This window comes from Mus caroli, unplaced genomic scaffold (genome assembly GCF_978045245.1).
Source record: "Mus caroli unplaced genomic scaffold, Mus_caroli_1 scaffold_11, whole genome shotgun sequence".
Classification (NCBI taxonomy): domain Eukaryota; kingdom Metazoa; phylum Chordata; class Mammalia; order Rodentia; family Muridae; genus Mus; species Mus caroli.
This window is the reverse complement of record NW_028227266.1, coordinates 38,932,362-38,955,469: the sequence shown is the minus strand read 5'-3', so window position 1 is coordinate 38,955,469 and position 23,108 is coordinate 38,932,362. Positions and strand designations below refer to the sequence as shown.

The following is a 23,108-nucleotide window of genomic DNA, read 5'->3' as shown; positions in this document are numbered from 1 at the left end:
TTGTTCCTAAACTCAAGTCTACTTCTATTGCAGTCTCCCTGGAGACTCGTTCTCGATCTCGGTTACCTACAGGTATGGGTTGGGTTTTGTTGTTGTTGTTGTTGTTTTTCCTCATACTCCACTTCCCAGTGAAAGGCCAGGATCAATTGCTCTTCCCTGAGAGCAACTCTGAATGGGTTTAGGAAAAGAGGGGACAGGTAAGGCTCCACAGAGGTACTACCAAGTGCCCTCACATGTCTTGGTATCTGGGTCCTTCTGGGCTAGCAGTGACCATAAAACAAGTTTCACCCATAGCAGGCAAGGCCTAGACGCTCATAGACTGCAAACTAGTCTTCATGGCTGAGTGGTTGTTTCCACCCAATTCCAGGAAAGTGTCTGACCTGACGCTGAAGCCACTGACCACAGGCATGGCGAGCTGAGGAGAAGCCCTTCCCTCTTTCGTATGGTTGTAGTTTAGAGTCAGTCAGGACAGACCTCAGGATCTCATGTTTCATTGTAATAGGAAGATTGATGCTGGGTGGCCCTGGGGGAGGCTCTCGGAAACTGTGGCTTTTCTATGGTTTCAGAGAGGGCCGCTGTCTCTCTGGGTCTTTTGTTCAGTGGGTCCTGTGCTAGGATTGATACACTCACGTCAGTTTCTAAGAGCAGTCTCTTCAGCTTATATTCCTAGTCTGGCCGTTGGTTGGGAATGTTAGCAATGATAACCTTTTGGAAGACCTTTACCTTAGAATATGGGCATATTCCTAGTTGTTTATTCATTTGTTTACAGGTAGACATTATTAAGACTTTGTATTGCTGAATGGCTGTATTTTCATGGCTCACTAAGGACAAATAAAAGCTGGATATCCACTCACCGACCACCGATTGCTCCTTCTACATATTACTCTTCCTAGTTTCTTGCCTGTCTTTTCAACAGTCCTTTGTACAAATGTGAGCAAATACAGATGGGACGGACACTTCTGGAGCAAGTATCCAGTTTGTTAGCTAGGCCTTTAAAAAGTATTTCCATAGATGTTTCTGACATCTTTAGTCATCCCTTCCAGGATACAAGCAAGGAAAGCAAAAGCTTGAACACAACTGTCTTCCTGCTCTATAAACCAAGAGACAAGAGCTGTCCATCTTGACCTCCGCATCAGGAAAGGTAGAATCTCACAGTCATTAACCACTTGGTGCTTTCAGGTAGACAGGATTTTCAAAGCTGGGATGTTGATGGTTTCTTAGCCAGCAACCTCCCTTGTGTTCACTGGTCCTAGGACTTTTTTTTTTTAAGATTGCTAATTACTAATAAGTTGTTGGGTGTTTTTTTTCCCCTCCACCTCCCCTCCAGCTCTTCCTGTCAAGTCTTCTGAGCCTTAATTGGGCCTCCCTGGTCTCCACCAGGGCCATGTGTGTCTGATTTGAATCTTGAGTTCTGCCAGAGACTCCTGCTACCCGCATGTGGCCGCCAGTGCCTCTCTGGAATTGGTTGCAAACCTTTTGTTTCTTGGTTTCTACCACAAGTGTGGAGCCACACAGAAGCCTTAAGACTCCAAATTCCAGCAGCAAACCAGTGCTGGCTGCGATTAGCACAAGCTTCCAGCACCCCTGATCATAAACGCCTCTCATATCTTTGCATATGGTAGAGTATCCCCGAATTCTCCAAGGGTCACTAGAGAGGCTCAAAGGAAGGAAACTGTGTGGGGGCTGGGAGAGACCAGGTTAGCTCATCTCCAGGATACCGTCAGCTCTACAGTTATACATTGCTAACATCTTTGGGGGCTGACTGTCCCATGCAATTAGCTTGGGGTATTCCATAGGGCAGAAAGGACTTTGGTGTTGTTTTGGAAGCTGCCATTTAGGTTTTGTTTTTCTGGGAAACTTCCTGGAAGGTGGTTTTGTTTTTTTGGTTTTTGTTTTGTTTTTGTTTTTTTTGGGGGTGGGTAGGGGGTTGTTTTGTTTCTGTTTGTTTGTTTGTTTGTTTGAGGCAATATGTTTACGTTGGCTCTTAGGTAGTACACAAAATCACTTTCTCTCAGATGTGGGCTTGACAATGAATTGCTAAGTTCTGGGCTATGATTCAAAACCTTACCAGCTTTGTGAAGTCAAGAAGTCCCTGATCTATCCAAGGCCCCACAGAGACCTTAACCTTGGCACAGCCAGGCAGAGGACAACCACTAGAGGCTTATTTCCCATCCTGAAGGCTCCTAGCTCTTACCTGGAGTAAATAGGGCTGGAAGGGGAGGAGGGACCCCTCTTCCAGCCAGTGGCCATGGGACGTAGAATGTGTAGCTGTCCTGGTTGGACCTGCAGCTCTCTTTAGAAAATACCTTTCACCAACTTTACTCAGAATCGGTCGAAACCACTATCAGTCCCGTGAACTTCCCTTGGAGAGTCCTGGCTCTTGAAAGACCCCTAGGTGCTGTTTGAGACGTACTGTCGGTGGTGAATCGGTAAAAGAATAGGTCTGCCTGGAACACTCTTCGCTGCTTTGGGGACAATTGTAGGAATTGCCGATTAGGCTTAACTGATGTCAGGGTTCAATTAGAGAAGAAGGAAAACTATGGATTGCAGCCACCAGCCCTGTATCTTTTTCTCAGGTCTGAGCCGTTAGGACCCATAACCACTTCTCTTACATTAGAGAACTTTCCTCTGGACTCCACAGCTTCATTTATAAAGTGTAGACTCATCCAGGAAGAGACTTGAGGCCCCTGGGTTAGTATTGTACTTGGCTCACTGGAGGATGCTTTAATATCAGTGATGGCATTAGAGAGTCACCCGGCAGTGTTTATTTAAGCGCTGACTATGTGATTCCTACCATGTTGAAATCTGGTGATCCTAAAAGACAGTGATCTTGGCAGCCTGGCAGAATATAGTGGCCGCTGGCAGCTTTTGAGCTGGAAGCCATACATTGTCAGAGCTGGGGGGTATGGGGTACTTTTAAGGATATCTGTATTTCACCTCTCTGGAAACAACTGAGAGACTTGACCCAAGCCATCCAGTCAGGCAGTTGTGTGTGTGTGTGTGTGTGTGTGTGTGTGTGTGTGTGTGTGAGCGTGTGCACACTCACGTGTGTTGCATATAGAGGTCATGGAAGAGCTTGCTGGAGTTTTCTCTCCTACTACGCTATTCTGGGGAACATTTGGTCTGCAGTTTTGCTTTCTTCATCACCACACACAGCTTGTGTTAGGCCTTTTAAACCAAAGAGATCAAATCAGAAAGGGTGGCAACAGTACCAGACTGAAGGGAGCTGCTTTCAGCGCAGGTCTACAGTGGCTTAGTGACTCAAATGCTATCAGTACTGGAGAGTTCTGGATTTGAAGTCTTCCATGCAGCAGGGGCCTGGCTGCCCATGGCTTTCATTGGAACTTCATAGGGGCTAGATCCCCAGAAGCCCAAGACACATCACTGTGGCCTTGTGGCTCTGGTTGCTTAGCATGGGGCAACTGAGAGTTCCTGACCCTTGAACCATAAGTGAGGTTCTGTCCTTGCTTCCACACTGCCAGAATCAGATCAGAGCCTCATAGAACTTGATTCCAAGTAACTGCCAAGTAACTGAGTGTTAACAGAGTTTTGGAAGGGGGTGGGGAATGGACGGGGAATGAATGTGGCCTTAATACCTGATGATTTGAAGGAAAAGTGTTAGATATGGTAATGGAAGGGACTGTCAGAAATGGACTTTATCAGCCAGATCTGCTGATGTTTATTGTAGGCTTTTAACTGCTCTGGAGAACAGTCAAAAACATGGTTGAATTGGTGAAGGTGCCTGCTGCCAAACTAGAAGACCAGAGTTTAATACCCAGAACAACATGGTAGAAGGAGAGAAAACTTCAACCAGCTGTTCTATGACCTCCATATGCAACATGTGCATGCACACACGTGCACATACACACAAACACACACACTGCAATTTTTAAAAGGCAAAAAACAAAAACGACTCAAAAGCCCATGATGTGTTTTGGAGTGAGATGGTATGTTGGCTAGGATTCACTTAAAATGTTACAGAAAAAAAAAAGAGTTGAATATATGAATAATTCAACAATCTCTTCTTGTAACTATTGGAGCGAGGTGATGTGTACAACGCAGCTTATTATCAGGTATTCTCCGCTTTCGTATGGGTTTGAAAAATCTAAAAAGGCTTAAAAGTGGGGCAGGATCTCTTTTCTTGTTCACTGCAACTATCAGAAACCCTTTGGGACAAGGTGGAGACTTGAATCCAGTGGCAGGTCCAAGAGGGAGGAGGCTGCTGAGGTCTGTGAGGCTTCAGCTTCTGGTGAGGGTCTATGGGAGGTCAAAGTCTGTGTCATCTCAGACTGTGTGGTCTCCCGGTTCTCCATGATTTCATCTCTGATGAGTCCACGGAAGGCACGTGAACTCAGTGCCATTCTTTGTGTTCTCCATTCATAGCACTGGTTCATCTAGGCTTCCGGACAGCCTCCCCAGATCCTCCTAGAGAGGCCCCATCCTAAGTTAGCCTACTTACTTAAGTGTTACACAGCATAGTGCCACATCTCACATCATTAGGCAGCAAGGAGTAGCTCTGCAGCCCACCAGGATACAAATACCTGCATTGTTATTCACCTCTGCCATGTGTGTATCCCTCTCCATCTCTCCATCTCTTTCCTCTTCATCCCCAGAAACCATCATGCAGTCCACCCTCTCATGATGCAGCAGAAGGCTCTGCAGCCACCCATCTCCTCTACAATGGAGGAAAGCCTTGAGGGTTAGTCCATGCCAACATCATATCCTGTTGTTTTCACATATGGCTTTGTACATGTCTTTGTACATGCCTCAGACCAGAGCATTCATGCTGGTCCTTTTGTGGCCCTTTCATTCAGAGTGCAGAGCCCTGAGGCCCAGGAGACATGTTTCCCTGGAGCCTGTCTTCCTATGTACTTCTCACCCCCCTTGCCACACAGATAAACATGCTTTGGATATTAGGTACCAACTTCATGGGTCTTTCCCATCTCCAGCCTCTTGAATACAGATGCTCCCCTCCACTATGATGACGAAAGAACAGTTTTTGTGGAAGGGTGGGCAGAACTTTGACCTGTTTCTGGGCTTTCCAAACACTTGGATGCAGAAAGTGTCCAGAGCAGATCACAGGTTTAGCAGTGACTGTCCTTCCTAATCTGGTATGTTCTGGCACAGAATGCCAAAAAGTTGATGTGTTTACCATGCCGCTGGGACTACATGGCAGTCAAGGCAAGAAAGTAGGTATTTAGCTCACCAGTGAGTTGGCTTGGCTTAAGGTGTTTAAACATTTAGATGTTAAGAAGGTGGCATCTGGTCTGGGAAGGTGACTCAGTATTAAGAGCACACACTGTGCTTGCAGAGGAACTGAATTTGGTTCCCAGAACCCACGGGGAGCAGTTCCTAACAGCCTGGAACTGAAGAACTGGGGGACTGGATGCCATCTACTGACTGCCTCATGCAACCATAACACATTCGCACAGACACACACACAGCACACATGTTACTCTGGTCATTCCAGATATTCTGTTTCCTGTTCAAGACTCAGGACTTGGCTCTCAAATATGCCTCCTGTCACCTGCAGGAAGGCTCACGTGTCCTGTCGTATTGCCTGCAACTTGTCAAACACAGCTCCTGAAACCCTGCTGCAGCACCTGTGCTTATAATGCAGGTGACATCACACTGCATTTCATCTCCTCATCCCCAGGCTTACCCATTTATTGCCATAATCATCTTATTACCAAACTAACCTGTCTTTTGCACTAGTCTTAAGCAAGGGACAATTGAGTGTGCTGGCACTTAACCTAAAGCCTTCTCCTGAAATTCTAACTCACTGACTGGGTTACAGGCACTCTTCAGTAGTTACCAGCTATAAGAGCCAAAATGTTAAATTATCTTTTGAATTATAATTATGCAGCGTAAGTCCGCCTGTTCACACAGTATCAGGACCCCACTTTCCCTCCCTTCTTTCACTGTAATGTTTTGGTCTTTCTCAGGGCATTGTATTAAAGCACTGTATAAACGCCCATCCTTCCTCACACATAATGTCAGACACAGTTTTGAGGGCCTGTCATCTGTCTTTTCCCATCCCCCTTTCTGGTGGGTGAGTCTGTCTCTTGTATGTACATGTTTGTATGTTGGTTCATGTGCTTGGAGGCCAGAAGTCAATGTCTAGTCTCAATTGCTCTCCACCTTATTCTTCCTCCTCCTCCTTTGAGACAGGGTAGCCATGGCAAGCCTGGAACTCTCTATGTTCACTGGCTTCAAATTCACAGAGATTTGCCTGCTTAGTGCTGGGACTAAAGGTGTAGACCACTATGCTTGGATCTCCACATTATTTTCCAAGACCAGGTCTTTTCCTGAACCCAGAGATGAGTGTCTAGCTGGATTGTCTTTCCAGTGTTCTTTGGACCGGTCTACAAGCCTTCAACCCTGGGCTTATGGGCACACACCACACTGCATGGCTTTTTACATAGGATCTTGGTATCTGAATGCAGGTCTTCACGCTTGCATAGCAGGTACTTTTCCCACTGAGCCATCATCTCCTCAGCCCTGACTCTGTCCAATGACACAAACCCCTCTACCACACAGGAAAGGCAAGAAGAGTCTGGATTCAGAGAGTGAATGTAAATGTGGGCAAGCACGTATGTGGCTTCATATACAACAGGAGATATGCTTCTCATGTGTTGTAGAAGACTAACAGCTTCCCACTCATTCTACCTCAAAGCCAAATTAAACTTTAATCCTAAGCGTCACAAATGCACAGTGCTGTCTTCAACTCCATTATTTCTGCAGTTTCCTGACGGCCAATTTAATACATGCTTCAAGGGAAGATATCTGGCAAGGACCGGATGGGGGTATTGACTTTGCAAGGGAAATTCTAACAACAACAAGTATGTCAACAACAAGCGGCTAGAAGCGAATCCCAGCTATCTAAGCATGCCTGTTTATGTGGGTTGGGTGATTCTCACCAAAGCTTGGTCCAAATCTAACTTTCACATCAGCCAGTCTTGCCATTCAACATGTCTGGCTTTTGTCTCTTAAATGGATATCCACAGACAAATTTTACTTCCCACAATCCTCCTGCATCCAGTCTATAAAAATTTTGAGTAGGTCTGGAGTCCTTGCCTTATAGGCACCTATAGGATGTTAACTAATTTTATAGTAGTGAGCAAGCCGTATGCTAATGAACGTTAGAAGCCCTGTGTGGATTCAGGAGAAGTGGTGTCAGCTGTCTGCTAGAATTCAGTAAAGGGGCTTAGAAGAGGGGACAGTGGAGGTGGGTCTGGGAGAAAGGACAGCTGAGTTGAGTCATCAGAAGGTTCATCTCTGTCTTGAGAGTTGCTCTTCAAGTGCTTGGTTCTCATGAGCACAGAAAGAAGGTGATCAGCTTGGGCCATATCAACAGCCTGTAGAGGGCAGGATCTGGAAAAGCTTGGCATATCTGACTCAGGAATAGCACTCTGAGTCAGTGGGATGGGGTGACCAAGGACAAGGTTCCGGGGTGTCTCATGAAGCTAATACTCCACCTGTTAGCCTGGATGGCATTCATAGATTTGCTAGTCATTGACGGGGTCCAGTATGGCTCGGAGGTAGGACCCAGTTGTCCAGAAAGGCTGGGAGAGACAGTTGTCAGCTTGTTCTTTCAGCTCAGCTGAACACGCTGGAGAAGGTGGCGTGCTTTGCACGCTAACCTCGCTGCAACCGCAGTCTTGGCTCACATCTTGAAATAGCTTCTCATCACTGGGTGAGTATTTTGAGATGTTGTTTTCATCAAGGAGGCCCCATTAAAGCAATTCCAGTAGAGCGAAGAATCATGCCCCTGCCCAATCAGGCAAGCTTGTCGAACAGAATCAAAATCAGCTCAGCTCTAACTTTTTTTTTTTTTCTTTTTAGCATTGGCTTAGTAACCAAAAATAAAAACAAAACCAAAAACGCTGTCATTAGTCGTTAGTCATTAGTGGTGGTCAGACATTTGTATCTAAAGTTTCCCTTTAAGTTTTCAGAGCCATCTCTTCTGGCTCAGCATTTTTATGGCCTTTCCTATCACAGTTTTTTTTTTTGCGGACTTCCTGTTTCCTTAGCAAGCTTTCTGTAAACTCATTTTGCCTTTTCTTGAGCCATTCAGGACTGATGCTTTCTCCTTTGGAGGCCAGCGCTCTCTCTGCTCTCGCTCGGCATCTTCTCGATCACTGTGTACCTGAAGGTTAGAGCAATTGCAAATGTTTGGACAGCCTGCAATTATTTGCACTTAAAGGGTTCAGCAGAGAAGGACCAGGGCATGCATTAGGAGTGAACTGTCATTACAACAGTCACCTTGGTGTGGCCCAAAGGCATGCATTCCCCCTTTGTTTACTTGCCCTTGGCATGCACTTAATGTCTTATTTTTAGCATACTCGCTGCCGTCACTCGCAATTACTGTGCTTATGATAAATGGACAACAAAATTGACAGAGAAAAACTCAACATCATGTGACAGAAAAGAAGTGCAATTTAACCTTTTCCTGTCTCCCTCCTCCTTCCTTCCCTTCCTTCATCCTTCCTTCCTGGACAGTGCCTCTGCTATCTCAATCTAAGCTAGAATTCCCTTTGTAGCTGAGGTGACCTTGATCATGGCTGCTTCTTCTTGCATCGCTAGAGTACTGGGATTTCAGCCTCAGTCTCCATACCCAATTTGTTGTCGTTGCCAACACTTCTGTGAGGGAGCCCAGGGCTTCGTGCATGCTCAGCAAGTACTCTACCACCTGAGCTACATCCCCAGACCTAGAGTTTTAACTCTTTGACAAGAACAACTTCCAGAGGCAGGTTACTAGAGAAGTCTTTTGTAGCTAAGGACAGAAACAAAATGAAAGAAAAGGTAAGGCCTGCTCCACTCAGTTACTCTAGCCTCAGTTTCACCCCCTGCTTATGTGGCACCTAAAGATGGGTGTCACCTACTACATGCCATGTTCTACCCTTGGCATAAAGAGTAGGGCGGAGAGTGTGGCTAGTACTCTGAGTGTGTGATGCTCTTAGTTCAACCTGAAACAAACAAAAAGTAAGCAGCAGTCTAATCTAGAGTCTCAAGAAGACCCCCCCCAAAAAAAAAACCCCACTAAATTGCTAATTAAACCCAAACAGAAACAGAAGCATGGCATAAGAGCTCATACCTGGAAGGAAATGCAGAAACTGAGACAAAGCAGTGGAGATTTACTGTGGGACGTGAAAGGGGGTCAGAGACACGGGTGGGAGGTAGTGTTCCTGAAGACAGGCTGCAAGTTTCCTAGCACACAGTGAGGAAGTGTGGCATGCTTAGAAGCCTAAGGAGCACGCTTGTGTGACTGGTACATACAAAGAAGGAGAAATAGCTAAAGGAAGAGGAGTCTGCCAGAAAAAAAAGATGACTCTGGCTTGTCTCGATTGCAACAATGTATCCTACGGGAAGCAGGGCACTCTCAAGATGTAGAATCCTGTCAATTATGGTATAACTGGTTGGAAAGGGCTATGAGTCTTTTAAGTGCTGGAATAGTCTGAGAGCAAGAATAGTCTAAGAGTAAGATGTGAGGGACGGGGAGAAACCAAGATGGACCTAAGGTTTTTAACTTGACGGTATTGGCATTAACCAAAACAAGCAGAGAGAGGCAGCTCTGCAGGCGAAAAGTAATGAGTCCATTTTGAGATTTAATGTAAGGAAAATATGTAAGGAGAGATTTCCAGTGAGGAGCTTGCTCTGGAAGCCCAAAATCTGATAGAAAAGAATTGTTGTTAACTTGGGGATTAGGATGTCAAGAGTGAGTGGCTCAGATCTCTTCCAGAGTTTGTGGCTTGAAAAGAGGAAGACACACAGGCACACCCCCAAGGAATAGCAATTACTAGTGTCTGTGGAGAAGTGAGCAGGCGGAAACAGTGAGAGAAAGCAGAGGAAAAAGCAAAGGAGGCCGGTGTCTGGGAAGTAAGAGAGGACAGGAGTGTCCATGATGGGAAGTCCTATTGAAGGGTCAGGTGACCTTCGCAGAGCCCATCAAATGGAGCGCAGTGAGTCCTCTCTCATGACCACTCACTCAGTGACCTTGGACTGCCCGTTAATTTTACACTAAGCTCTTATGTAAATCAGAATGCTTGTGTGCAATTTAGACAGCAGCCAAATATTAGCCATTATTATTCAGAGTCACGGAATGGTTATTTTGGAACTTTAGGGAAGCCGGTGTTAGGGAAGTGCCATATTAGAATGGCTTTGTTTGTTCGTTCGTTTGTTTGTTTGTTTATTATCAAGACAAGATCTCATTTTGTAGCCCTGGCTGGTTTAGAATTTACAGAGATCATCCTGCCTCTCTGCCTCTCCAGTGCTAGGGTTAAATATGTCTGCCACCATGATTAGCCTGTTTTGGGTGGTAGTAGGGGGGGAGGCGGGGGGGGGGGCTTTGACATGTGAGTCCCTATATCAGAGGTAGGTGACGTCCTTTATTCCTTGCACATTCTGTACCTTGTGTCTGCCCACCTCACCCTCCTGGGTGGACGCTGGAATCTAAACTCAAGTTTTCATGTTTTACAACAAACACTTTTCACACTGAGCCATGCCTCTAGCCCCAAGTTTACTTACAATGGGCCTCCCACTTGATCACTAATTGAGAAAATGCCTTACAGCTGGATCTTGTGGAGGCATTTCCTCAACTGAAGCTCCTTTCTCTGTGATAACTCCAGCCTGTGTCAAGTTGACACACAAAACCAGCCAGTGCAACTAGTGTGGCTACCCAACTTGTTTTAGGAAAATTTGTCATAGCAGTAGAAAGAATAGAAAGAAAGAATCCTAGAGGAATGAATTATGTGGGTGATGGTGGAAGAATTTTGAAATTGAACAATGACAACACACATGTAGCCCTTTAACCTTGGCTAGGTAACACCTCAATGACTAGGGTTCGTCATCAACAAAGTGGGAATATCGTACACTGAGGCTCTTTTGAGTTATGTTTTGCTTTAAAAAATATTCTAGGCATCTTATATCAAGCATGCGAGGTGGTACTGAGCGCACAGGAAGCACTTTAGTCATTATCTGTCCACCCTTTCTTGCTTCCCTTTGTTTTCAAGGCAAGTATGAGGGCTGAGGGGAACAAAGTATTTAGCCCACAAGTGTGCAGGCTGGAATGTGATTCACAAGCATCCATATAAATGTCAGGTGACTGCAGCAGCCTGCCTATGGTTCGGCACGCAGGAAGCAGAGTCAGGGGATCTCGGAGAAAGCTGGCTAGCCAGAGGAGCTGACCTGAATTCTGAGTTCAGCAAGAGACGGTACTTCTGTAAAGTAGAAGGCATTTGAGAAAGATACCCAACCACAACCTCTGGTCTTGACACACAGGTACACATATGTGCCCTCACACATGAGACCGTGAATAGACCCACACAAGCACATGGAGATTGATTTCCCAAGTTTGCTATACTAGAAGAAAACAACAATCTTGTCTTCCAAGAAAACTGTCTATGAAAGGTGAAGTATAGCAGTTTATGGCTGCAAATGTCTGTGATCCCTGCATGCCACAGGCTTAGAAGAGAGGCTTTCTGAGTTTAAGGCCAGCCTGGGCTACCATATGAGTTCTAGGCTATTCTAGGCTACAAACTGAGACTCTGTCTCAAGACAATCAATGCACAACAACCAGCAAAACAAACCATAACAAGGAGAAGGTAGGATATGTATATATCTCTGGCTACTTCCTGGTTTGTCGAACTGACACCATATTGAATCAGGGTGCCACCTTTCATATTTGGATGTGGGTACAGGCAAAAAAGGAATAGAAGAGCAAGAAACTCTTAGTCATTGACCCACAAAGAAGCAGAAAATATCTTCTCCAACACTTTCACCCTGTATTTCATGGTAGCTGATTCTGTTAAATTATTATTATATTTTTTGACTCTGAAAACACTATAACTGGGTGTATTTCTGTAGAGGCAAATGCTCTATATGTCTGACATTTGCACACTCACTATTTGATTCCATTTTGTTCTGTTCATTCAGTAAATATTTACTGTGAGTCTGCTCTGTGTCTGGCATCTGCGGTGCCCAGAAGGGCAATACCCAGCTCCTTAGTCAGATCGCTCCCCTGTTTTACAGCACAGCCCATATTTTGCTGGAGTCCTAGAGACATACATTTTAGTAGATTGTGGGCAATTGTTACAGGAGCCACCAGTTGGCTTTAAAAGCAGGTTGGGTGGCCACAGGAAAAAAAAAGTAACTGAGAATATAGATAGTATTTGATCTCAGAATGGGAGTTGGATTTTCCCAGGTGAGGTGAAACAGATGGGGTTCCCTCTGGTACTCAGATGAGAAAGCACACACTTGAAAGAGTCTGGCTCAGCTGGCAAGATGGCTCAGTGGTTAAAAGGGTTGCTGCCAAGCCTGAGGACCTGAGTTTGCTTCCCAGAACCCACATAGTGGAAGGAGAGACCCAACTCCCACAAACTGTCTTGGGTCTTCCCCATGAGCACTGTACTTGCAAATGCCCATGTGCACATGCGCACACACACACACACACACACTCCAAAAGTAAAAATAAACAATTAATAAAGCAACAAACTAGGCAGCTCTGAACAGGGTGAGCCACTCACAACTGCAGTATTTGCATAGGACACCAACAGCTGCTTACTAGGAATAGTGTGTGTCTCCTCAGTACCCACCAGGGTGGGAATCCAGGATGCCAAACAGATACCAAAGTGCAAGGATGCTCATGTCCCTTATGCACAATTTAGTGTTTCTTGTCACCGGCACCCACCCTTCCATATACCTCAGGCCTCTTGGTTACGTGTCATGCTCGACACACTGTAACTGTGATGCATTCATTTATGACTGCTGCAGAGCTCCTCCTACCAAGTAGGTCCTCCAGGGTAAATGGCTTGTCAGGCCTGGCAGCAGGTGCCTTTACTGCTGAGCCATCTCTCCTAGCTTCAAAGTCTGTCTGTCTGCCTGTCTGTCTGTCTTTCTCTCTCTCTGTTTCTGTCTCTCTCTCTCTCTCTCTCTCTCTCTCTCTCTCTCACACACACACACACACACACACACAGTATTTCAGATTGGTATAATTTAAAGATTGTGAGGTCACATGAGTCAGCTTCTGCTCTAGGGTCTCACACAGGGTAAAAATCTCCATTTCTCTGACTTCTGTGCTCTGTGTTTTCTTGTACATCGAATTGTGAAATCCTCTGTTTGACCTTCATCCTAATATTGCAAGCAATATTTCAACCTGCAGAAACAAACCTGAACAGAGAGACAGTCCTATAAGCAGGGCTTGGCCACGTTGTTTACTAATATGTGAACTTTGGCATGGTGAGTGTGATGGCCCCTTTGTTGGCTTCATTTCAAAACCCCTTTACTGGATTCAGTTCCCAGAGTGGTTATTCACACTAAAGGATCTGTGGAGTATGCTAAATACCTCAAATGCAGCGTCTTCTGGTAGGAAGCTGACTCTTTAGGATTAGGAGGCCCAGGGGGGGCCCTCCCTCACTTGTCAGACAATACAGACCAACAAGCAACAAGTGGGCGACTCCCTTTCCCTCTCCTAAGGCCCCACAGACATGAACTCTCTGAACTTGGGTGGCCTGGCAGCTTCTGAGTCCGCAGTTCCTTCCAACCCCTCCCCTCTTCCTCCCGTGGGTTTTGCTTCCTGGACCCTTTTACCGACCATGGAAAGCATCTTTGAACAAGTCCTTGGGCTTCATCCCCCCCCCTCAGCAGGTCAGCCCCTCAGGGACAGCTCTCCCACACTCAGCAGAAACTTGGTCTACCACCTGGCACAAGCCAAGATCTAGCCTAGATGGATGACCCGAAGACCCTGTCCCCGTGAACATAGCACAAGGAACAGATGGCCTCTGAGGTCATCCCATGTGTCTGCTTCCCTGATAGACTCTTCCTCACTTGTCACACAGCATGACGTCACCAGGCACAGTGTGAGCCAGGGAATGGTGCAGCCTGGGAGGCTTGGGAGGGGCTTGGCAGAAAAGGAGCAGGACTGGGAGAAAGAAGGAGAGGTTAAGACAATGTTCCTTCCAGACAGCCTGAGCAAGACAAGCCAAAGAGAGGAGCAAAAGTCTCTCTAGGCTCCACCCTGAAGGGCTCCAGGAAAGGAAATTCCAGGGCTTCCCCTGAGTGCAGCCCATCCTCTTTCCTGTGGTCTCTGCTGTTCCTCTCTGCGGGGCCCAGCTGTTCAGAGTGCTAGGTCTGAAATGAAGAGAGCTGTGAATGACATCACATACAGAGAGTCTGGTCTGGTCCCTCTCTTCTGTTCCATCTCATCTCCTTCCTTCGTGCATGCTGTCACTGGATCTAGTCTCCTAGGCTGGTCTGGGGGCTTCCTGAGACATCTCTCACTCCACCCTCCAGCACCCCTTTGTAGAGAAAAAAACAGCAAGGGACCTCTGCTCACTTCAGAGCATAGAGACCCATGTCCTTTAAGGGTGGCTGCTGAGGACAAATGGTTTTCATCATTTTTTTTTCTCAGAAAGAGAGACAGGGAGGGCTGGGGTGCTGGTTTGTGCTCGCCTAGAGCACACAAAGCTAGGGCTTCATCCACAACATCACTAAAGAAATGAGTGATGGAGCCAGACTGACATCCCAGCACTCAGAAAGGCAGGAGCATAAGAAGTGTAAGGTCTGCTTTGGCTGCACAGGAAGTTTGTGGCCAGCCTTGGCTATATTTGTTCTGTATAAGGAGAGAGAGAGGAGAGAGATAGAGAGAGCCACAAAGGTCATTCACATATATAAGTGTTATTTTCCTATGACTTCTCATGCTTGTGGAAATACATGTGTGTATGTGAGTGTGTGTGTGTGTGTGTGTGTGTGTGAGAGAGAGAGAGAGAGAGAGAGAGAGACCAAGTAATCGAGTGCTGTGTAGTAAGCAGTCCATGTCATGAGGTGAGGCGGGCGGTTCCCTTTTCTTTCTCAGACCTTCCCATGTAAGCCCTGTCCTTTCGTTCAGAACCAGGGTGGCATGGGGCATGGCAGCGCACACCTTTGATCCCAGCATTGTGGAAGCAGAGGCAGGAAGATCTCTGAATTCAAGGCCAGTCTGGTCTACAGAGGATTTCCAGGACAGCTAGGGTCACACAGAGAGACCCTGTCTCGCAAAAACAGAGACAGAAGCAGGGTGGGGAACTTTAGTTGTGACAATCCTGACAGTGGGGAGATGGGTGACCAAAGTCTGTTTTGAGACCTTGGAAACAAGAAACTTAATCTCTGCTCTTAGTTCCTTGTCTGTAAAATGGGCACATGATAACCTCCCAGACGATCTTATCTCAAAGATTAAAGATTCACAAGGGGCAGACACTGTGACTTGGGTGGCTACATAGGTGAACTGTTGCGACCCTTCCCAGCCAGGACAATCCTGTGTGGGATCTGGGCCAAGTCCTGACTCTATAGAGCTCAGCTTCCTGCCTGTGAAGGCCATGAGATGAGGTATCCTTCAGTGTCTAGCCTTGCACCAGGACCCTTCTCAGCAGCTCCTCATTAGCACCCGCAGCTCCACACAGGTTTCCTGTTTTGCAACAGAAGAAAATTTTGGGTGCTGGCACTTTAACAACTTAGCCTGGGTGTGTGGAGGTGTGAATGTATGAGTTTGTGCTGTTGTACACATGAATGTTTATGTAGGAATGTGAGTTTGAGTGTGTGTGTGTGTACATGTGTATATTAGATGTGTGTGGGGGTGAATGCATGCCAGTGTGTGCTGGGTAAGTACATGGGCATTGCTGTGTGCAGTGAAGCGTTGTATATTGGTGTGAGCTACTTGTGTATCATTGTGCTTACTTGATCATGCATGACTGTGTGTGAAAGCATATGCGTGACAGTGCCTCCGTGTGTGAGTGCTGTGTGCCAGGAATTCCGTGATGACGTGTGCTTGACTTGGGGCCTGGCAAAGCACTCCACAAAACCGAGCTGTATCCCTGCGTGTGGTCACATTTGTAGCTGTGTATCACGTGAATGCAGTCGCATGAGCCTGTGTGTGTTTCATGGGATGCTGTGCATCCCATATGACAGTGGGTTGAGCCAAATGTGTTACAGTTCTTCTTAACCTGAAGAAGGCCAGCTGAGGCCCCAATTGGAGCAGCTAGATTAGCTGTGGAGGGTGGTTAGCACTATATCTTCCCAGGGGCATTCCTGCCCAGCCGCCTAAAAAGCTCACTTCTCAGCCTGCCCAAGGTCCTTTGCTTTCCAAACTTTGAAACGGAAAATTTTCTACCACTTCAAAAAGGTTTCATTAGGCGTAAGATCACAGTACAGAATGGATTCCAAGCCTACTAGCTTGAAGGTCTAGGTCATTTCTTTGCCCCCTGATATGTAACAGTTCCTGGCAGGGAGCAGATCCAGCCAATTCATCAGCAAGTGTCTACCTACCCTAGGCTGAAAGACTCTTGAGATTCAAGGCATTTCATAGCAAAATCCTTGACCTCAGATAGTTTACTGTCGGGGAAGACAACCCCAGTCCCATACATACATACATACATACATACATACATACATACATATCTGAAAATGAGTCAGATATGGGTATTGCTGGGTGACAGTGGGATCATTTAGGGCTCTTTCTGGAACTATTTCGATGGGACTAGTCTCATTCTGGTTACTAGTAGAAGAACGTCATACCTTTTCTTCATTTAAAAAAGTAATAGTGTTACATGGGCTTTAAAAACCATCTATGTTTATTAATTTACTGGGAATGGGCATGTGCTTGTGTGAGGTCAGAGGATAACTCTTGGGAGCTGACTGCTGCCTTCTACCCTCAGGGTCTCAGAGACTCAACTCAGGTCTTCCTTCAGGTTGGTTGGCGCCTTTGCTCCCTGGGCCATCTCACCAACCAGCACAGGCTTTTGAGAACAACGAATTTCCCTTATTGAGGAAACACAGTAGTCTCTCCTTCTCAGTGTTTCCTTACCCCTTGCTGGTAGCCTTGTGGCTTCTAGCACCTTCGTTCCTACCTCTCTTCACACTCTGCTCTCTTCTTATCTGAATGACAACATTCCATGGACCCATCCAGGCTCAGCTCAGATCTTTCCCTGTCCGTGGGGAGAGTTAGCCTTTCCTCCCTGCTGTGTTTTAGGTGGCAGGGGTGTATGTATATAAGGGTCAGGGTTCTTTCTTTTGCACTCAACTGAGCTCCTGGAGGGAGGAGACTCTCATCTCTTGCTGAATCTGTCTGTGCCAAGTGCAAAGCCCTGTCCTTAGACACTCAGTACCTACTGGAAGGCTGTGTGGATGGAGGGTGGCCGGATCCAGTGTTTTTTTTCAGAAGTGCGGTTCCAGGCCTAGAATGGCCCCAAGCAGGATCTCCTTTGATGTAAGAAGAAAGTAAGCAGAGGGTGCCTCATGTCACGTGACGTCAAAACCCTGTGTTGTAGCAGAAGTCACCTGAGGTGGAGGCTGGCGAAGCAGCCCTGCCACACATGGGCTGGCTGTGCGCCCAGGCTGGGTACCTCCTCCCTGGGAAAATCTCAGTGTCAGGAGAGGAGTGTTCTCAATGCAGAGTGAGTGACAGCAGATGTGGAAGGAAGTGACTGAGTTGGGACCTTGAGGGCTAACAGAAGAATTCTGTCAAGTGTTGAGAGACCGCAGAAGAGGGTTCATTCATTCCACTCTTTTAAAAGGTTTTAATATTTTAATTTTGTGTGTGGTGTGTGTACACACTTGTGTGTGTGTGTGTGGCAGTCGGAGAACAACTTGTGGGCGTTGTTTATCACGTGGTTTCCAGGGATTGAACTTGGGTCATCAGGCATAGGCACGGGCAAGCATGTTTGGCCTCTGAGTGATGGTGCAATCCCATCAGCTCCTCCATTCTTATTTTATGCATTTCCAGGACATGCGCTGCGAGCTCCATTGGAAGACAAAGCTAAGATAAGACACAGAACCTTTTCCTGAAGGACTGCACAGTCCTCTGGGGGAATCGAGATAAGGAACTTGTGGGAGTTACCAGGAGATTTGCCACTCAGAAAGGAACAGTTCTGGAAAGTTTTGTGCCGATTGGCTAAGTTTTAGCTTGGTCTTAAAGTCACCTTCTAATTTTAGGAGGTAGAAAAGGGGGATATGAACAACCCCAGGGGAAGAGCAAAGTAGCTGGGACCCCCACAGAGAACTACAGGACACAACTGGGTGGGGAGGTTTCTAAGGCTGCTGTGCTAGCAGGGATGTGGAAGTTCTAAAGGATTTTAAGCAGGACAATGGCTTGGTCCAAGGTAATTTTATTAAAGGGAGGACTGGGCATTCGGGGAATGCAAAGGAAGGGGAAGCAGCAGCTGAGAGATTCCTGAAGCTGCTCAAACGAGATCACACACACACACACACACACACACACACACACCAGGGATGAAATGAACCAATAAGTGAGAGCATGGATCAGAAAGAGCAGAGCAGAGCGACCTGGTGGCAGCAGCCAGTACCTGGGGCTTATTCTCTTTGCTGCTGTGAGAACCATGCTGAGACAAGTCAGACAGGAAGGGAAGCCAGGCACCACAGTGTACATCTGTGATCTCAGTACCGGGAAAGCTGGCGATGGAGGATGGAGAGTTTAAAGCTGGCCTAGGCTGTCTAACAAGACCTTGTCTCAGAAGACCAAAAATAAATAAATATGGGAAGGGAGAAAAAAATACGTTACCAGAAGAGACAAAAGTACCAGTGTCATGGGTCCCGTGTTTTAAGTGGTGGCTCTGATACTTTGAACAGTTGTCTATTCTGCCGGAGTGACCTTCCCCTACCCAGCCAGCCCCATGGGGAGCTGTTGAGAAAACAAAACAAGATAACCTGTGTTTTAGTTTCTTTGTACACACCAGGGTCAGCACCTGCAGTGATATTGGTTGGTTTAGGCTGCTGCAGTTAAAAGATAAAAACCAACTCTGGGGAGGGCCAGCGAGGGTCCGCGAGGTCATGATGATGTTGGAAAGTTTTCATTATAGAGACAAAGAAAACTGGTAGAGCTGTTCAGCCTGGACAGAACAAGAGTATCTTTACCCGCTTAGGGTGTGCAGCTGAAGACACACTTCTATAGTCAGAAGCCCTAAGTTCAAATCCTGTGTCTGCCACTTAAGATTCATATACTGCCTTGTGCACATACCGTTTTCCCTTCTGAGCCTCAGTTTCCTCGCTTGTGCAGTGGGGATGATGATAGTGAGCTAGAAGAATGTGCTGAGCCTCTGACATAATAGTGGTCTACCTGTCGAAGAGATTCCGTGACACCGAGCAGGTAAGGAGACAGAACAGTGTGTGACACACTCCATGGGAACACACAGCCTCGGCTTTGAAATTAGGATGGGATGCTAATTCCCTGCAAAATTGTGAGCTTGGAGATTTGCTGCAGGCTTTAAGAGATGCAGTGACAGAAGGAAAAAATAGAGCTTCCTCACACAGTGGCTTGAAACGGACAGAAACTTACTTCTTCCCTGTTCTCGGGGAAAATGGAGAACTGCCTGTTACTTAGCCTCCTTTCTTCTCAAGTGGGCTAAATCACTTGTCTGTGTCACTTACTGTGGACCACTGATGAACACATTTATCTCCTTTGGTCTTCTCCGAATACTTCCATTTCCTTCCTAAAATTGATTTTGAACCCAGAACAAGAAATAATATTTTTTTTTTTTTGTCAAAGATCAGTCAAAGGACCAGAGAGTTGTGATCCTCAGAGAGTGGCTCTGAATTGTGAGCCAGTACCTGGCCCTGTTGCACACATGTATGCTTTAAGCTGACTCCCCTCAAGCCTTTTGGCTCTTATAACACCACATGTTAGGGAGATGGGGGCGGGTGTGGAGTGTAGGAGAGTCCTGAACGATGGCTGTGTTAACATGGAGAACATCTTCATGGCTGATGGCTGGGATGACAAAATGTTCTCGTTGCCAGAGTAGCCTCTACACTCTCTGTGCCCTAGACCACACATGGCAGGCTGGTTATTGCCATTGTGAGAGGAAGAGCTGTCTGCTGACACATTCTCAGGTTGGCTCCCTTGTGGCTTTCGATGCCAGCGGCACCCCTCCCCAGGGAAGCAGCTGATTCATGTACCGCATGCATGTCTCCAGTTGGTCTCTAATTTGTGAGGTTGGCAGCCTGGAATGTAGTCATTGCAAAATGATACTAATCTCCCAGCTGAATTCCAGAGTGGAGGCTGTCTCTGTGGATGCCGTAATTGTATGTAGCCAATAATTACTGCTATATGAAGGCACTTTGTGTATTGGCAGCACTTGCCTAGGAAGATAATCACAGTTATTTGCATGGTGCTTTGCACGGAGCTCCTAGAATATTAACACAAGACATTCACTGGGTGCCCATGGACACCAGGTGCTGTTCGTGTAAAACCCCCAAACAGCACTCTGTGTATTATTCCATCCTGTGCAATCAATGAAGCCACCATGGGCTAGCTGTGTTATCAAATGTGCCCAAAGGCTCCCCACTCCTGAGAGGAGGCAATTATTCAAACTCAGCTCCCCATGTTTGACCACTTCACCCTACTCGTGAGAGTTGGTGAGGACATAATTATTATTCCTCTCTCTTGGTGGGGGTGGGGACTGGAGGGGGGGCAGTGTCTCACTACTCATGTGGCCCAGACCACATCATTTTAATTTAATTGGTGCAATCTCAGTGTCCAAAAAAAAAAAGTTTCCCTGAATTTCTGGTATATATCAGTCTTGGCCTGAAGTTTCAGGCTCTGTATTTAGTGTGCTTACTAATAAAGGCTAGTGTCTTGACAGCACAGTGTGTGCACCAGAAGGCTGGTGATAGATGAGCCACGATGGAAGATGTCAGCCTTCCTCTCTGCTGGCAACCCATCAGGCTGGATGGCCATTCCACTCACATATATGATGCACCCTCAGTTGTGCCCTGGAATTGTACATTTTTTATTTAAACTCTCAACGCTGCAAAGAGCTCCACTCAGTCAGTACTATGTGTACAGTCAATACTATGTGTATGAAGGGCACTGTTATCTGGATAGCCCCATCCCTAAGGCGAGGCACTAAATCCACCCATCCTTCTGCAGCACAGCCCGGGAGACACTGTTCTTCTCTGAGGCATCTTGTGAACCGAGTCCAGGGAAGCTGAGAGCCTGGAGTCTGCTGAATTCTCCTGGCAGGTGCCATTTCAATTCTGCCTTGCTAGAATGTTGATTCTCAGCAGAACCGTGAGACCCTAGGGGTTTTCAGGCGGGGGGGGGGGTCATGCTTCTTCACCTGAGTTTTCAGATTCTAACCCAAACTCTTCTGTCAACCTCCCCTCTCCTCGGACATACACACCTGCGATCTGTCAGTAAGACTCGTGCCCTTCTGTACCCTGTTAGGAAGGTGGAATAATGTTAGGGTTGGGAATCTTAGGGCTGTGCTAGTTACATTTCTGCTGTTGTGGTAGAGGACCCTGACAGAGCATCAGTGAAAGAGAAAGCCTTTATTCAGCTTACAATTCCCGATTGTAGCCCTTTGTAATGGGGAAGTTAAGGTCAGAACTTACAACAGCTAGTCAGGAGAGGGGTGAAGTGAAGCCATGTGTGCCTGATGCTCAGGTAGCTCTCTCTCTCCTTTTAACAATCCAGGACTGAAAACCATCGAATGGTCTTGCCCACTTTCAGGCTTGATATTGCCATATACATTAAGGCAGCCAGGACAGCACCCCCACACCCCACCCCACCTCCAACGTGTCCCCAGGCCACCCCTGATGTAGCTAACCCCTTAGTGAGATTCACTTCTAGGATGATTCTTGGTGTCATGTCAACCTGGAAACTGGTTTTACACAAGTATCACTAAGGAAGATACACTGGCACCAAGGGTGTGTGTGTGTGTGCGTGTGTGTGCGCGTGTGTGTGTGTGTGTGTATGCATGTGTGATGAGGATAAGGTAGCTGACTCCTCAAAGCAAACTCTTGCATTGCGAAGCATCTTCCCTCCTCCATTTCCTCCCCTCTTCCAGTCTTCTGGAAGCAGCCTGGGTTTTTGTCTGCAGCCCTAGGAGCAGTGAGTGAGGTGTACCGAGCCCTCTCTGCCAAGCCTTTAGAATTAGCCTACGGGCTGGTTCCCGGCTGAGATCAGCTGTGGCTGGTCCTGGAGATGTTTCCAGCCTAACCGTGTTCAGCTTCAGGGCCATCAACAAGACCCACCTCCTGGCTCCAGCCTGCCCTATAATTAGGTGTTTTGATTGGATGATTTGCTTATACTCTGCCAGAGCTGTTGTGCTGTCTGGGGTCTCACAAAGGCAGTGCTGCTGCTGCCTGGCTGGCTGCAGCCTGCTCTACTGAGGGTGGAGTTCATTTTGAGGAGGAAGGAGTGGAGACCCCACATGCTGACCTTCTGTGGCCGCTGATCATCTTCCAGGGAGCCGTGGCTGGTAATGGTGGCCCCTGTCTCTCCGGGATGCCTTTGTTAAGCCACGGGCCTCTACTTCAGGTCCCTCACTGCTGCATCTCCTCTTAGACACACCACCTTGTCCAAGTGAGAAAAGCTGTTAGAGAAATAGTTTCCTAGGGTTTTTATCTCCTCTGTAGTGCTGGGAATAGAGCCCAGGATGTCACACTTGCTAGACAAGAACTCTACCACTCAGCACATCTCCCAATCTGGTCACTGGGGTCTGATCCAGGGTGGGACTGATTGCCACATTCAAAAATAGATATCTAAATTAAAGCCTCAAGTACCTGAAACTTTAGATTCTTTTGTTTGGGCTGGGATTATATCAACTTACACAATGTTTAAAAATAGAAAAATTAATTATTACAGTTTAACAAATACAGATATTTGAAATATTTGTACTAAAACATAGAAGCAACTGAAGCAAACATATATAGTCCACCTGAACAAGCTACTTTTCCATACCGTTTTCTATCTGATGTACCTTATCACCACCACACATGCCTTTTTTTTTTTTTTTTTGGGCCAACCTATAAAACCAGTCACCCTCTCCCATCCCTAAAATCCCTATTTAGTGAGGAGCTGAAGAGCGTTGTCCCAGTATTTGCCCAGTACCTGATGAGGGCCTTCCTGGTGTATTATACCATTATGCCATGATGAGGGACATTAGATCATAGAACCAATGTGCCAGCTTAAGTCTCACCCTCTTCATGTCAAACCAAAGATACCATCAAAGGGGCCTTACTCCCTTGACATCAGCTAATCCTAATTACCTCTCTAAGAACCTCCCTCCAAAGGCAAACGTGAGAATTAGATCTCGTGTACACAGATTCCTGCAGGACACATT

The 23,108-nt window shown here is 46.7% G+C and overlaps 1 protein-coding gene across 2 annotated transcripts in view; it reads left to right on the top strand.

The window, feature by feature from the left end:
- Positions 1–23,108, top strand: part of Ubash3b (ubiquitin associated and SH3 domain containing B) — a 156,854-nt gene that overhangs the window by 58,476 nt on the left and 75,270 nt on the right. The window contains exon 1 of one of the 2 annotated variants that reach the window (XM_029481520.2): positions 7,344–7,696. The exons of the other annotated variant lie outside the window; for it this stretch is intronic. The gene's annotated coding sequence lies outside the window, so the exon portion shown is untranslated. Of the gene's footprint in view, positions 1–7,343; positions 7,697–23,108 lie in introns of those variants that run through there. 2 annotated transcript variants of the gene reach the window in all.